We start from the raw sequence: 14,392 nt of genomic DNA, 5'->3' as shown, positions 1-14,392 counted from the left end.
AGGTTATTTGTAAATCCAATGTCGTTACATAGAATCTGTATGTCTAATGTCTAAATGTTTTTCTGTGAAAGATCTGATAGACCCTCTCATACTAAAATTGCAATAAAAGAAGCTATGCTTTAAAGTTATTGAAAAGTTATTCATAACATTGCTGGACCTCAATTCCGTCAGATCTCATCAGCACAGCTAATAATGGAAGATCAGTGTTGCAATCCAGCAGTCATTCCTGTGGATTTGGCATTACATGAGAAAACCCTTCTCTGCCCTCCCCTCCTATATGTTGGCAGGCATTATAGGACCATCTAATACAGTTATATGGCCACCTTCAAAAAGAGGGGAAGAAAAAGAACAATTTATTTAGGTTTCTTTATTTCTTGTGTTTTCAGCTTTGGTCAGAAATGCTGCTTACAGAAGCAACACTGTGCTGAGAGTGGAGGATATTGTCACCAGTGAAGCATTTTAAAGTGAAAAACGCTTCCCTGGGGTTTGTTCAAACTATACAGTTGACGTGTGATATTCCCCTTTAACTGATGTTCTCCCTCAACTGCCGACGTAACTGCCACGGCAGCATCCAGTGGAATCCTGAGGTTTTCAGTTTGCTCAGGCGGACTCAGGCTCTCTGCCTCAGGGTTTGCTTCCACGCAGGACCTTTTGGAATGGGATTAAAAAAAACCATATCTAAAAATATTAATATGACTATCATGAAATAGGCTATTTTAGTAAGACAGTTGCTATGCATTTGGTATGAATATTAGTTCTCGTTTAAAAACATCCTGAAACATTTCACTGAGGAAGAACATCTTAAGGATACCGACATTTTTAAGGTAAACTCCACTTTATGGTAGCATTCACTCCTACCTTGATGGCACCTTTTTTGTTCCTGGAAGGTTAGCATGCCAGTTATTATCTCTTAGCCATTGAAACCTGTTGCCTCCATTTCACTCCAATCTTTGACATGTTTGAAATGGTCAAAACAGGAGAACCAATCAAGATGGATGTGATCATTCACTTGTTTGGGATTATAAACAGACATCCATGTAAAACTAAGGCATTAAAATCTGAAATTCAAATCTTGATGAAATTGATGGTCAGATTTAATTCATTTCCCCCTTTATTCTTCTCATACCTTGAGAGTGAGTTTTTGCTATCTTTAATTACAAAATTATTTTTTAAGATTCAAAACATTTTCTTTCCCCAAATTACCTGTCAATTTTCATTCCTTCCTCTTTCATTTGCATTAATCTGTTAATGGCAGGGATGGAGACTTCAGCAGAAAAGCCTTTCCCTGTATTTTTAGAATTATGTTTGTTGTATTGAATTGGGTAAACATCTTTTCATGTTCCCATCTATGAAGTATTTATGATTGGTATTTATTCTGATAAATAGTAATTCAGAGATATGTGCATTTCATGTCATTCTTTAACTGTTTTGTCTTATAAGAACTATTGTTTTTTTTTTCAAAGGTTATGCTAAAACCATAAGAAATAGAAACTGAGAAGACGGTGCTATGTTTTTCCAACCACTGGGGGAGAGGGAGGGAAGCAGCCATCCAGAAGGACAGACAGACAGACAGACAGACAGACAGACAGACACAGCACCATCTTGTCCCTTAGACAGTTGTTGGGAGCCCCTCCCTCTTTGACTAGTAGCTATACTGGTGGCCAGTGAGTGAATGAATGGCTGTGACGCAGTCAGAAAAGCCACCAATTGTCATCATATCCATACCTTTGTGTTGGAACCTCTTTCTGTGAAGATTATATGTTGGTTGCTGCGCACCATCCCCACAAATCAAACAAATTATGGCAGAGGCATCTTCCAAACCAAAATCAACCAAATCCCATGGTGATAAGCGAATGACGACAGGGGCAGGACTGTGAACTCCGAGAGGCCCAATCCGTGGAGCGGCCCATGGGAGGGGGATAGGGACAGGGCTTACCTTTGAAAGACAATCAGAGACTGCCATGAGTGATAACCTGTGGCGAATACCGAGAAGAGAGGGGATCAAGGAAAGGAGAAGACAATGAACTGTTCAAAATCTGTATTGGAATTTAGTGGCCTATGATATCCGCAGAATAATACTAGGGGGTTGACAGAGCCCTTCTATTTTCCCTTTCAACTCAAAGCATCTTGCAGTCCCTCCAAATGTGGAGACCTCCAATGGACTGCATCAGAAGGAGAAAATAGGAATAAGAGGTTCTTGGTCGCCCTCTGTTCCTTAGCAGTGGCTCCTACAAGTAAGTCAAATGCAGCAAGGTACAAAGTGTGTTCTTTAGGACCTTCTGTAGTCTTTGCATTTCCTTTTCTGGCCAATTGGAAGAGCTTCAGTTGAGGTGGACGGGTTCCTGGCAGGGGGGTTCTTCCACTCCTTCTTTCCTGCTGGAATTCTGATCTGGCAAGAGAGCTTACTCCTCCGTCCATGTTTGCTGTTTGGATGGAGGAATAAGCTCCCATTTTCCCCAAGAAATGTTCCAAGACCCTGGAGTTTAACTGAAACCCCAACAGGAGAAAAGACTGAAGCACTTGCCATGCTCCATGACCACAGGGGGAACTGCAGCCCAATTCTGTGTATTTTGTGAACAAAAATTCTTGCACTCAAAAGGAAAACTGCGTAATTAATGGAACATTAAATTAGCTCCCTTTTGATCGTTCTCTCTCTTTTCCTTTAAAGAAGAAGTGAAACACACAAGCACACATTGCGGCTTGGACAATTTCTTGAATTGCTCAATCTTTCTGCTCTACTTTCTTGACACCAGGTTTTGCCCAGATACAGGGGCGGTTCTAGCTATATGCTAAGTACATGACTGTGGAAGGCGCCCAATCCTCTAAAGGGCACCCCCGCGTGCGTGCCCCACGCGGGGGAGAGCGGAGAGCAGGGACGAAAGTGGCCGCTGTTGTCATCGTCCCTGCCTCCTCCCTCCCTGGCCTTGCTGGGGGCCCTCCGCCGCCCCCTTCTTCCTGTTCCTGAAGAGGAGGAGGAGGCCAAAGTGTCTTCTTCCTTCCCTCCGTTCTGGCCTGGCCTGGCCCCCTCCGCCACCCCCTTCTTCCTGCTCCTGAGGAGGAGGAGGAGGCCAAGGTGTCTTCTTCCTTCCCTCCGCTGGTGACTCAACCGGCAGCAGTAGCAGCAACATGAAGGTGAGTGCTGCTGCCAGTGGAGTCACCGTTGGAGGGAAGGAAGAAGATGCCTCAGCCTCCTACTCCTCCTCAGGAAGAAGGGGGCCACGGAGGGCCTCCGGCCAGGCCAGGCCAGGATGGAGGAGGAGGAGCAGCAAGGCCAAGGAGGGAGGGAGGGAGGAGGCAGGGACGGGGGGGGGGGGAGACTGGAGCCCGTGACAGGCCTGGTCTGGTCTGGTCTGGTCTGGGCTTCTGCTGCTATTGCCGGCCACCGCCTCCTCTTCGTCCCAACATGAAGGGGAGCTCTGGGTGGCAGGCCTGGGTGTCCGTTATGGCTCCCCTCCACCGAGAGCCAGGCCTTGTAGGCCTAGGCCCCGCCCTGGGGTTGGGTTGTTCAGGCAAAGGGAGAGAGGCACGCCCCTTCCACACAGCTGAATCAAATCCCAATTTTTTTTGCCCTGAACTGGAATATATGATAGTGTGGATTCCGATAATCTAAGGTCCTTCCGCACAGCCATATAACCCAGAATATCAAGGCAGAAAATCCCCCAAGATCTGCTTTGAACTGGATTATCTGCGGCCACACTGCCATATAATCCAGTTCCAAGCAGATAATGTGGATTATCTGCCTTGATATTCTGGGTTATATGGCTGTGTGGAAGGAGCCTCAGTGCTCTTCCACACAGCCATATAACCCAGAATATCAAAGCAGAATAACCCACAATATCTGCCTTGATCTGGGTTATCTGAGTCCACACTTCTATATAATCCAGTGCAAAGCAGATAAAGTGGATTATCTGCCTTGATATTCTGGGTTATATGGCTGTGTGGAAGGACCCTCAGGGCGCTTCCACACAGCCATATAACCCAGAATATCAAGGCAAAATAACCCACAATATCTGCTTTGAACTGGGTTATCTGAGTCCACACTGCCCTATATCCCAGTTCAATGTTTGGTGCTAAATTCACAAATATGGTAATTCCTACATAACATTACCATGTATTGAACTGCTTTTTCTGTTGATTTGTTGTAAACATGATGTTTTGGTGCTTAATTTGTAAAATCATCATGTAATTTGATATTTAATAGGCTTTTCCTTAATCCCTCCTTATTATCCAACATTTTCACTTATCCAACGCTTTTATTTTGCAGTTATTGGTATGGGGGGTGCCAAAATTCTGTTTACTTACACTTGAAATTACCTAGGGCCGGCCCTGCCCAGATAATATACTTTCCAGCCCATTTCATATCACACACTGTGTGGGCAGGAAATTTCCTGTGAAATGCAGGTAATGCAGGCATCAGTTGGTGATTTCTGTATCTTGTAACTTTTGTATGTTGCCTAAGCAGACGATTTTCCAGTCCCTTGACTTACATTGTGAAATTTTGATGAGTGTAAGGAGGCACCGAACACTCTGGGTACCAAATGCCTTGTGCCTGTTTCTTTCCGCAGGAGCACAGCTTGGACTGCAAGCCCCACAAGCATGAGGGGTGAAGCGAAGATTTCAGCCAAAGTTACACCCTCCTCACATCCAGCTGGCTATATTATGGGATGTGTGGCCAGATGTGGCAAAGCTCTGACTGCTCAATCTTCCTACATCCTTATTTATTTATTTTTATTTATTTACAGTATTTATATTCCGCCCTTCTCAGCCCGAAGGGGACTCAGGGCAGATTACAATGAATACATATATGGCAAACATTCAATGCCAACAGACAAACAACATACATTAGACAGACTCAGAGGCATTTTTAACATTTTTCCAGCTTCACGATTCCGGCCACAGGGGGAGCTGTTGCTTCACCGTCCAGTAGTGGCTGTACTTCCTCATTCCTTTCCTCGTGTTTTGCTGGCAGTTTTATGGTGTTGTAAATTAGCCTCCCGCATAAAGCGTCCCTAAATTTCACTAATTGACAGGTGCAACTGTCTTTCGGGGCTGCATAGGTCAACAGCAAGCCGGGGCTATTAATGGTCGGAGGCTTAACCCGACCCGGGCTTCGAACTCATGACCTCTCGGTCAGTAGTGATTTATAGCAGCTGGTTACTAGCCAGCTGCGCCACAGCCCGGCCCCTTCTCCCATTCCCCTCCCCTTCCTCCCTGCCCTCCCCTCTCCACTCTCCATCTCACCTTCCCCACCCTTTCCCCTCCCTCTCCCTCCCTCCTTCTCCTTTCTCCCCTCCCCTTCCCCTCCCGTTCTCCCTCCCCTCTCTTTCCCCACCCCTTCCCTTTCCCTCCCCTCCCCTCCCTTCCTCCCCTTTCCCTCCCCCCTTCCCCTCCCCTTCCCTCTCCCTCCCCTCCCCTCCCTCCCTCTTCCCTTCCCCTCCCCCTTCCCTCCCACTTCCCTCCCCCTCCCTTCCCCCTCCCTCCCCTTCTCCCCCTCCCATTCCATCCCATCCCACCTCCGTACATCTCACACACTACAGCACTCACACATCACAGAGAACACATACATTGTACACCTCTCTTCTTCTACGTGTTGTCTGTGAAATACGCACATATGGGTTTCAACTGCGCCTGCGCAAGACTTCGGAACATTCTAGAGCTTCAGAAAGCAGCAAATTGGCGGTAGCCTCGCCCTTTCTCCCCATACACAATATAAGCCCAAGGGAAGAACTCCTCAGTTCTTCTTTTCCGCCAAGAATGCAAGACAAAGAACTTCTGCTAGCTTGATTTACTGATTTTTGATTCGGACCGTTTTATCGCTGATCTGCCTGTTCCCTGACTGACACAGACTGTTTTTGACTACGTCTCTGCCTATCCCCTACTTACCTCATCGACTAGTTACCTCATCGTCGCTCCACCGGGTACAGGCCAGTGATGTCTACCCTCTTTTTCAAAAAATGTGGGGCCTGTGGTGGCAAATTGCCTGATGCGGATGGCCACTTGATGTGTCTCATCTGCCTGGGGGAGACCCACAACCCGCAGATTTGCCCAATTTGCCAGGGATTTACTCCCCAGGCGCAAAGTAATAGAGATGCCCGCCTCAAGGCAACTCTATACGAGCAGGCTCTGGCCCCAGAAGAGGCGAGGCGGGAAAATCACCCCTCCTCAGAGCTCTCGTCCTTACCTTCAACCTCCCAGGCCATTGATTCCCTCCCTGTGGAGGAGTCATTATCGGAGGCCGCTCCGCGGCAAGATGAGCCACCGAAGTAAAAACCGAGGCCTGCAAAACCTCTGAAGGAGGCAGGATCCAAGGAAGGCCACCATAAATCTAAAAAGGGGAGGCAACTCTCTGGCGCGAAGCCCCAGAGTCCTCCAGATCGCCTCCCAGCAACTGCTCGGGATCGAGCAGGCCAGGCCCCGCCTCCCTCTCAGGAGGCTTCTCGGGATCGAGCTGGCCAAGCCCCGCCCCCTTCACAGGAGGCTCTGCCGCAACTCTCTCCAGCCAAGCCTTTGCAGAGACCAGCGAGGCAAATGGAAACTGCTGCTCCCGAGGGCCCGATGCAGGCCTCAGGTTCGAGCTCGGAGGCGGGCTCGCCCACACGGTCCCGGCAGGGACCTGGGCATTGCCCTCCACCATTGTCCCCGGAGGCTCGTAGCCTCCGTACTGAGGGGCGGGCTGGTAGATCCATGAGACGCAGCAGGCATCGTGACCTCTCTCCAGCTGCTTCATGGAGCTCTGGCCCTGATAGCCCTTCGAGAGTCTCCTGCTTCTCCCGGTCTACAGGGCGCAGTTCCCGGTATCATTATCCAGATTATTTTTACCTTTACCCACCTCCTCCTCCCTTCCTGGGTTATGGTTATTTTGATTCTTTTAATTTTCACCGGGACCGCTCTGACAGGGGCATCTCGTGCTCGAGACGCTCCATGAGGGCTCAACCAGTGGCACAACCATCTGCCCCCTCTGCCCCGGTACCGGCAGCAGCCTCCTCATCAGAATCAGGCCCTCCCGTCCATACTGTGGATTCCGATGTTAACCGCCCACAGGGGGAGCTCTTGCGAGCCACCACTCCTCGCCTCCCAGGGGATGATATTGAGCCACCCTTATCCGAACCAGCTGAGGATGCTGGGAGGGCGCTTTCTCAGGAGAACCCTGACCAGGACCCACAACAGGCAGAAGAATTTAAGAATTTTGCTGCACTGCTGATAAGGCTCTCTGAGGCTTTGAACTTGCCCACCCCTAAACCAACTGATGTAGTTGAGGACCCCTGCTTCTCTTCATCAGAGCAACGGAATCCCTCCTCTGCGCCCCTCCCCACCTTGCCTTACCTATTGAAAGTCATTAAGGTCGAGGGGATTGCCCCTTCTCTTGTACCTGCAACTCCTAAGAGAGCAGAGAACTTGTATAAGATTGACCTTGCTTCTGCTACTTGGCTTGCAAAATTACCAAAAGCGAATTCCATTGTGACTGACGCACAGCCTAAACCTGTCCAAAGATCCCAAGCGTCACCCTCTGACAAAAAAGGAAAGAAGCTTGATGCTATGGAGAAGAAGTTTTATTCCTCCGCCTGCCTTTTTGCCCGCATAGCTCACTATGGGGTTTATATGAGTGTTTATCAATCTTTCCTTTGGAACAAACTTGGACCTTTCATTGATTCTCTCTTCCAGCGACCAGACGTTAGCTAAAGCCTTTAAGCAGGAGGCCCTCCTCTTGTCGGCTCTCCAGAAGGACCTTGCGAAGAATACAGCGGATGCTTCTGGGAAACTTCTTGCGGGTGATGTTGCTTTGAGGCGACACGCCTGGCTTCACGCGTCAACGTTGTCTCCTTCGGCACGTTCCCTAATCGAGGACCTGCCTATGGATGAGGCCGGCCTCTTCAATCCAGATACAGACTCCCAGTTGGAGCACTCGCACAAAATAAAACAGACAATTAACAAGTATGGTCAGCCTTACCATCCATATCACCATCGCCAATGCTGGCCTTTCCAATCGCAATACCAGCGCAGGAGGTTCAGTCCTCCCTCCTTTCGTGGAAGGCAACGCCAGCAGCCGTCAACTTCGGGAGGTAGGCAACCTCCCTTGCCCCTTAAGGGCCAATACCGAGGCTCCAAAGCCACGGATTTCAGAAAGCGTCGCTTCTAGCTCTGCTCAATCCCCCCCCCCCCACTCCCTAGGTTACTTCCAAGTTCTACAGCCCTGTCACCCTGTTGCCCCGTTGTTGGCGATTCACATGTTTTTTCGCCCTTACTGTTTCTTGACAGACTATCTCCCTTTTTTGATACATGGAGCCAGATAACAACTGACTCCTGGGTTTTGGACATTGTGTCAAGGGGTTATGCCATCGAATTCTCTGAGGTCCCACCAGTGGGCCGTATCTGTGTTACCCCCTTTTCTGACACGTTGTTAGAGGATGTTTCTTCTCTCCTTACTAAGGGAGCAATTTCACCTGTGCCACCCAACCAGGTGTGTCGTTGTTTTTTCTCCTGTTATTTTTTAGTATCCAAGAAGGGTGGCGGGCTTCGCCCCATCCTCGACTTGCGAGCAGTTAATTGTTTCATCAGACCACGCAAGTTCCATATGATTACTCTTCCTTCTGTTCTCCCTTTTATTAAAAAGGGGGTGTGGCTAGCCACGGTGGATTTGAAGGACGCTTACTTTCATATTTCCATCAGGGAAAGCCATCATAGGTTTCTTAGTTTTGCGGTTGATGGTTGTTTTTATTCTTTTAATGTATTACCCTTTGGACTTTCCACGGCCCCTAGAGTCTTCACGAAATGTGTAGCAGTTGTGGCGGCTTTTCTCCGCCAGCAGAGTATTACCGTTTTTCCATACACTGACGATTGGCTCCTGGTCTCTGACTCCCGTGATCAGTTGCAGTCCAACATCAATTACACTTTATCTCTTCTGCAGGCTCTTGGCCTTATAGTCAATCGAGAAAAATCCCATCTGGTCCCCACCCAATGTATCACCTTCATCGGCGCCGTCTTAGACGCCAGGGAGCAGAGAGCTTATCTACCCGAAGACTGGTTCAGAAACCTGAGGTCAAAAATCAATACCTTGCGCTTCAAAGGCCATTCATCCGCTTGGGCTATCCAATCCATCCTGGCCCATATAGCTTCTACTACGGCTGTTACCGAATTCGCCCGTCTAAGACTAAGACCTCTCCAAAACTGGTTTATTCATACTTTCGACCCCCGTCATCACTCTCAAGCCGTGATCCTCCACCCGACACACCCCGTCCTGCAATCCCTCTCATGATGGACAAGGAGGTGCAGTGTTCGCTCTGGCATGCCGTTCAACCCACCACGTCCATCGATGGTGTTGACAACAGACGCATCCTCTCACGGCTGGGGCGCCCACCTTCAAGGTCTCACTGTTTGGGGTCACTGGTCCACTTGGGACAAGAAGCTTCATATCAATGCGCTGGAATTGATAGCAGTGGAGAGGGCACTGCAGTCTTTTGCTCTTGTTGTTACCGGACGGGTTATTCGAATAGAGACAGATAACATCACTGTAATGTATTATATAAACAAGCAAGGCGGGACGCACTCCCGGACTCTTCTATTCATAACACTATGGATCTGGGACTGGTGCATCCAAAGGGGCATCCGTCTGATAGCCATCCACCTGCCAGGAGATCAGAACATCCTGGCGGACGCCTTAAGCAGGACGACGTCATCTGTTCACGAGTGGAGACTGCACATCAGAGAGTTCAAATTTCTCACCAGGAGATGGGGGACTCCAGATATCGACCTGTTCGCCTCACCGATAAACACTCACTGAACCCAGTTTTGTGCGCGGATGCGCCCTCTCGCATCCCCAGGTTGTCTCGGAGATGCGTTTCTTTTCGCCTGGACACCGGGACTCCTCTATGCCTTCCCACTTCTACCCCTCCTGGCCAGAGTGGTAGCCAAAATAATATCGGACAATGCAAACTGTATCCTGATAGCACCATGGTGGCCCCGCCAGCTCTGGTTTGCCTCTCTCCTCAAGGCGTCGAGGGGCAACTACATCCGTCTCCAGAACAGCCCAGATCTTCTCACAATGCAGGATGGCCTTGTCCGGCATCCCGAGCCAGCCTCCCTTCGCCTGACAGTGTGGAGAATCAGGCCATAGCCCAGCTTTCAGACGCTGTCCGTTTAATAATTTGGGCAGCACAAAAACCGTCGACAAAGAGATCATATGTTTACAAGTGGGGCCGCTTCAAGTCTTTTGTGGCCACTTCAGGGCTGGACCCTATTTCTGCACCCATCTCAACGGTGCTCGACTTTCTAGTCCACCTCTCTGCCAAGGGAATGGCTCTTTCATCCATCAAGTGCTACGTCGCAGCCCTCTCGTGGTACAGACGAAAAGCTGGGCAACCGTCTCTTTTTCAGGACCCTTTATTTCAGTTATTCCTGAAGGGCTATAAGAACACTCACCCTCCGGGCTCTTTGCCCCCTCCGTCCTGGAGCTTGGAGCTGGTCTTGTCCCAGCTATCCAGGCCACCATTTGAGCCTATGGCCTCTAATGACTTATGTTATCTTTCATGGAAGACCGCCTTTCTAGTTGCCATCACATCGGCCAGACGAGCTAGCGAGATCACTGCCCTGCGGGCCGACGCCCCCTATATCCGTTTTCATGAAGATAAGGTTGTACTTCGTACAGACGTGACCTTCCTATCAAAGGTTGTGTCACGTTTCCATATGTGCCAAGACATAGTGTTGCCGGCTTTTTTTCCCCAAACCGTCCTCTGCACTGGAGTTAGCCCTACACTCTCTGGATGTTAAAAGAGCCCTCTCCTTTTACATCCATAGGACTGCTCCGTATAGAAAGTCGCCTAGGCTTTTCCTTAAGTACAGGAAAATTTCCCTAGGTACACCAGTGACAACCCAACGCTTGGCTGTGTGGATTACATCAGCCATTCGCCTGGCATACCAAATGGCAGGCAAGGAACCTCCAACCCGGATTGCCGCACATTCTACCAGAGCGCTGTCTACTTCCCAGGCCTTCCTTCGTGGCGTCCCTCTAGAGGACATCTGTAAAGCGGCTACCTGGTCGATGCCTTCCACCTTTGCAGCACATTACAAGCTGGATGTCCAGGCGAAGAAAGATGCCGCCTTTGGCAGAGCTGTGCTTTTTTCCTGCGTGACATGACCCATATGTGCATATTTCACAGACAACACGTAGAAGAAGTATAGGTTGCTTACCTGTAACCGTATTTCTTTGAGTGTTGATCTGTGAAATTCGCACAGCCCCGCCCGTCCTCCCCGGTGTGTCATGCCTTGTTTTCAGTTGCTATCTTGGCGGCTGAGAACTGAGGCGTAGCCCCGCCCTTGGGCTTATATTGTGTATGGGGAGAAGGGGCGGGGCTACCACCAATTTGCTGCTTTCTCAAGCTCTAGAATGTTCCGAAGTCTTGCGCAGGCGCAGTTGAAACCCATATGTGCGAATTTCACAGATCAACACTCGAAGAAATACGGTTACAGGTAAGCAACCTATACATACCTAACACTACAAACACACACCTCACATACATTTCACATACACTGCACATTTCACACACCACATACGTCTCACATACCACACATATCACACACCACATACACACCACATGTATCATATACACCAGGCACATCTCACACAATTCATCCATCTCATATCTCCCTTTTCATGTCATCTCTTTTCTTTCTATTTCTATTGCTTTATGTCTTTCTTTCTCTTTTTCTCTCTATTTTCTTCGATTTCTCTGTTTCTTCTTTTTCTTCTTCTCTCCTAATTCTCTCTTATCTTTCCCCTTCACTTGTCCCATTTTCTTTTTTCTTTTGCTCTTTTCTTTCCTCCTCCTACTTTGTTTTTTCTTTCTACTTTTTTCTTTATTTCATCTGTTTCTCTTTCTCCTTCTCTTCACTGTCTTTTATTTCTCCTTCCCTCTCCCCTCCCCTCCCCCTCCCCCTCCCCCTCCCCTCCCCTCCCCCTTCCTTCCCCTCCCCCTCCCTTCCCCTCCCCTCCCCCTCCCCTCCCCCTCCCCTCCCCTTCCCCTTCCCCTCCCCTCCCTCTTTTCTCCCTCCTCCTCCCCCTCCCTTCCTCCCCTCTGCTCCCTTTCTCCTTCCCCTCCCCAATCCCTTTGCTCCCTTTCTCATGATGTGGAGTAATCTGGGAAGGCCTGACCTTAGGCATCTGGTAAAGAATTAAATGCCTTGCCCAGCTTTGAAACCGAACTCATCCCCCTGTCTCTTCTGTGAGCAAAGTTCTAATCACATTTTCCTTGGATCTCGGACTCTATGTTGACGTCGGTTCCTCTGGACTCTTTGAGCACTCAGCAGCAGCTCCTGGCATTTATATGAAGCCTCACCATATAGGACTTTCCCAGGAGAAGATTGCATGTAGCTTCAAAATGAAATCAAAGCTCCTTGGTCACCCCTTGTTCCTCAGCAGTGGTTCCTTCATGTGAGTCAAATGCAGCATAATACAAAGTTTGTTCTAGCAGTCCTTTTTATTCACTTGCCTTTGCATTTCCTTCTCTGGATCATTGAATAGGTTATATTAGAAAAGAAAGAATTTAGAGTAGGGATGAAAACTATAGAATCTTCTGCAGGTTCCAGAGACTGCCATCAAAAAATACATTTTCCAAAGATCATAGTATGTTCCTGTACAGATTACTGCGTTTGTCACAATTTTAACATGATTGAGATGTATTGATCATATTGTGAAACATATTAGGACTAAACTGGTTTTTTTTTCTTTTTTTCCTTTGTACAGTAGAGTCTCACTTATCCAAGACTCGCTTATCCAAGGTTCTGGATTATCCAAGTCATTTTTGTAGTCAATGTTTTCAATATATCATGATATTTTGGTGCTAAATTCGTAAATACAGTAATTACAACATAACATTACTGCGTATTGAACTAGTTTTTCTCTCAAATTTGTTGTATAACATGATGTTTTGGTGCTTAATTTGTAAAATTATAACATAATTTGATGTTTAATGGGCTTTTCCTTAATCCCTCCTTATTATCCAAGATATTCGCTTATCCAAGGATAAGTGAGAGTCTACTGTATTTCATTTAACACAACAAAGCATGATACATCTGAAGAATAAAATGCAAGACACTTTATAATGTATGTAGTTATAAAGTGGACTTTTCTTCAATTCTTTTTACAGAGTTTTTTTTAAAAGCAAAAACATATTGTGAGAATATCATTGATTATATACCAAGGGTCTTTACTCTCTCTCTGCCAGCCTGACCTAGGAAATTGTACATGGTCATGATGTTCATATGTTGTCTAAGGAACTGACTTTTCTTATGTTATAAAATTTCTGATGAAGAAAAAGAGTTGTTGAACCCTCTGTTTGGGTACCAAATGCCTTGTGCCTGTTTCTTTCTGCAGGAGCACAGCTTGGACTTCAAGCCCCACAAGCATGAGGGGTGAAGCAAAGATTTCAGCCAAAGTTCTCCCTCCTCACATCCAGCTGGCTATATGATGGGATGTGTGGCCAGTTGTGGCAAAGCTCTGACTGCTCAATCTTCCTCCATCCCTCCCCTTCTCCTCCCATTCCCCTCCCCTTCCTCCCTGCCCTCTCCTCTCCACTCTCCATCTCACCTTCCCCACCCTTCCTCCTCCCTCTCCCTCCCCCTCCCTCCTTGTCCTTCCTCCCCTCCCCTTCCCGTTCTCCCTCCCCCTCCCTCCCCTCTCCCTCCCCTCCCTTCCCTTCCTCCCCTTCCCCCTCCCCTTCCCCTCCCCTCTCCCTCCCCTCCCCTTCCCCCTCCCCTCCCCCTTCCCTCCCTCCCGCCCCTTCTCCCTCCCCCTTCTCCCCCTCCTATTGCATCCCATCATAGCTTCCTACATCTCACATACTACAGCACTCACACATCACATACAACACATACATTGTACACCACACATACCTCACACTACAAACACACACTTCACATACATCTGACATGCACCGCACATTTCACACACCACATACGTATCACACGCCACATATATCTCACCTGCACCATACACCTTTCACACATATCACATACACCAGGCACATCTCACACGATTCATCCATCTCATATCTCCCTTTTCATGTCATCTCTTTTCTTTTTATTTCTATCTCTTTATGTCTCTTTTTTCTCTTTTCTTTTATTTCTCTGTTTCTTCTTTTTCCTCTTTTCTCCTAATTCTCTCTTATCTTTCCCCTTCTCTCATCGCTTGTTCTTTTCTCTTTTGTTCTTATCTTTCCTCCGTCTACATTGCTTTCTCTTTCTACTTTCTTCTTTATTTCATCTGTTTCTCTTTCCCCTTCTCTGCTCTCTCTTTTTTTCTTCCTTCCCCCTGCTCTCCCCCTCCTTTCCCCTCCTCCTCCTCCCCTTCCCCCTCCCCCTCCCCCCCTCCTTTTCCCTCCCCTTCCCCTTCCCTTCCCCC

The sequence above is a fragment of the Anolis carolinensis genome, chromosome 4, assembly GCF_035594765.1.
Source record: "Anolis carolinensis isolate JA03-04 chromosome 4, rAnoCar3.1.pri, whole genome shotgun sequence".
NCBI classification, from domain to species: Eukaryota; Metazoa; Chordata; class Lepidosauria; order Squamata; family Dactyloidae; genus Anolis; species Anolis carolinensis.
Note: the sequence above shows the minus strand (reverse complement) of the source record.